The sequence below is a fragment of the Serinus canaria genome, chromosome 25 (assembly GCF_022539315.1).
Source record: "Serinus canaria isolate serCan28SL12 chromosome 25, serCan2020, whole genome shotgun sequence".
Taxonomy (NCBI): domain Eukaryota; kingdom Metazoa; phylum Chordata; class Aves; order Passeriformes; family Fringillidae; genus Serinus; species Serinus canaria.
In genome coordinates this window covers 7,368,528-7,370,990 of record NC_066338.1, presented here as the reverse complement: position 1 = coordinate 7,370,990, position 2,463 = coordinate 7,368,528, and the positions used below count along the sequence as shown (strand labels likewise).

General features: G+C 63.3%; 1 pseudogene; it reads right to left on the bottom strand.

Annotated features, from left to right (window-relative positions):
- Positions 1-122: 122 nt before the first annotated feature.
- On the bottom strand, positions 123-1,756 carry LOC127060600 (uncharacterized; annotated as a pseudogene).
- Positions 1,757-2,463: the final 707 nt, after the last annotated feature.

The window sequence follows — 2,463 nt, the reverse complement described above, 5'->3', positions numbered from 1 at the left end:
TTGGCTGGCTGCCCCAGCTCCAGCCCCAGCCCAGGCCACAGTGGGTGCTGAAGGCTGTCAGCAGGGCTGGGAGCTGGCCCCCCTCACACCCCCACCCAAATGAACTTGGCTCACCATCAATCTCATCCTGGCTGCAATAGGGGGAAGCGCCGGTGCTGCACCCAGGCTGGGCCATGAGATGCCCATGAGCACCCCCTGCCAGGGCTCACCTGCAAACTGGTGTAGGCTGTGTCTTGGAGAAAAGCGCCGCAGCCAAAGTCGATGAGTTTCAGCTGCCCGCTGGCCAGGTCGAGCAGGAAGTTCTCCGGCTTGATGTCCCTGTGCAGGACCCCGGAGCTGGTGCAGTGCTGCACGGCCTCCAGCACCTGGCAGAACAGCTCCCGCGCCTCCTCCTCTGGCAGGAACCCCCACTCTTCCAGGAAACCCGAGAGCTTCTGGCATGGCTCCCGATGCTCCAGCATCAGCAGGGCAGCTCAAGCCACTCTAGGAGCTGAATGACACTGGCACAGCCACAGGACACCTTGGCCAGCAGCACGATCTCCAGGGGCGAGCTGGTGCCGTTGGGCTGCGGGAGGAGCGCGGTGCCGTCAGTGGGGCTGAGTCCATTCCTGGCGGCTCTCACCCTGCCGGGCCCCGGCTCTTCGCCGCCCGGCTCGGCCCGGCTTCTGCCACTGGCCCAGCTCACTCACCAGCTCGCCCCAGTGCCGGATGTGATCCCGCGGCACGCGTTTGATGGCCACCTGCGAGCAAAGGAGAGCAGCAGACTGAGCTTGACACCCGTCTCGCCACACCCCGACCTTCTCCTCCTTCTCCTCTTTGTCCTCCTTCTCCCCCTTACTACCCCTCCTCCTTCTCCTCCTCCCCCTCCACCGGCCACCAGCCCTGCCACTCACCGGGGCACCATCCAAGAGCCGCTTTCCTGAGCAGACGCTGCCGAAGCCACCACGCTCCAGCAGCGAACCCAGCCGGTACCGCTCCTGCAGGGCCTCCTGCGCCTTCCCTGCGAGTGAGACGCGGCTGTCAGCGCTCAGCCCAGAACCAGCAACGACCCCCAACTGCCTCCCGACCACCCCGGGAAGGCCATCTCCAGACATTCACTCTTTGGAGTGTGACACGGGAGGCTCGGGGCCGGCAGCTGCGCTGCAGAGCAGCGGAGCTTGGCCGGGAAAACCACTGCGGAGGTGGTGGGAGCAGCCGTGCCGCTTGTGTCCTCCGTGGGCCCTGGGAGGAGCCGGGGCCAGGGTCAGGACTTGACCCCACATTGGAACCGGGGCCGGGGCCAGGACCAAGCTTGGGCCAGGCAGAGCTGACGGACGGTGATGCCGCCCCAGTCCAAGGCACTGATGCCCACCCAGCAGTGCCACCGCCAGTACAGCTAGAGCCAGGCGGAAGCGAGACCGCAGCAGGATGCCCGGGGGCAAGGAGGGGGTAGCCCTGCATGGGGCCAGGGGCGGGCCAGAGGCATGGCCCAGCCCAGCGCGGGGAGAGGGATGCTGGGGAAGGGGTAGGGTAGAACATGAAAGGGACACCCGGAGAAGATGCTGGGGAAGGGGTAGGCTAGAACATGAAAGGGACACCCGGAGAAGGTGCGGGACACCAGGAGAGGGAGAGGAGGAACAAGAGAAGGGACGTAGAGGGTCTGTGAAATCGCTGCTTTTCTCCTCCTGCCGCTGCTGCTGCGGAAGCACCGGGAATGTTTGTCCGCGTGTCCGTTCCCCCGTGTCTGTTCCCCCATGTCCATTCCCCCTGTGTCCATTCCTGCGTGTCCGTTCCCATGTATCCTTTCCCCTGTGTCCATTCCCCCCATGTCCGTTCCTCGTTCCGCCCCACGCCCCACGGCCAAGCCCTACGTGCCCCGGGGACGCACGGGCCCCTCTGCTCTGGAGTCCTGTGAGGGGCTGTGAAGGGCTATGAGGGGCCATGAAGGGCCTTGAGGGGACAGGAAGGGCCATGGGGAACTCTGAGAGGCCGTAAGGGTCTGTGAGGGGCTGTGGGAGGCCAGGCACATCATGGAACCAAGAGTCCATTGTGGCACAGTAAGGCCTTGTGGAACCAAAGAGACCACGGTGGCACTATGGAACCTCATGGTACCACAGGTCCATTGTTACAGAGCAGCCACAGCAGGGCCGCAGAACCAAGGAGATCATTGTGACACTGCCAAACCTCATGGGATCAAGGTGTCCATGTTACACTAATGAACCTCATGGAACCAAGGGTCCATTGTGACACTGTGGAAACAAGTGGAACCTTCCTGTTTTTGGCAGTAGGAAAGCTCATGGAACCAAAAGTCCAATGTCGTGTCATTGTGGGGCCTCATGGAACCATGGTGACCATTTTGACACTTCAGGACCCACCGGAACCAAGGGGCCATTGTGACCCTGCAGGGCCTTGTATAACCAAGGGGCCATTGCAGCACGGCAGGGCCTCATGGAATCGAGGGGATCACAGTGACACTGTCGGGCT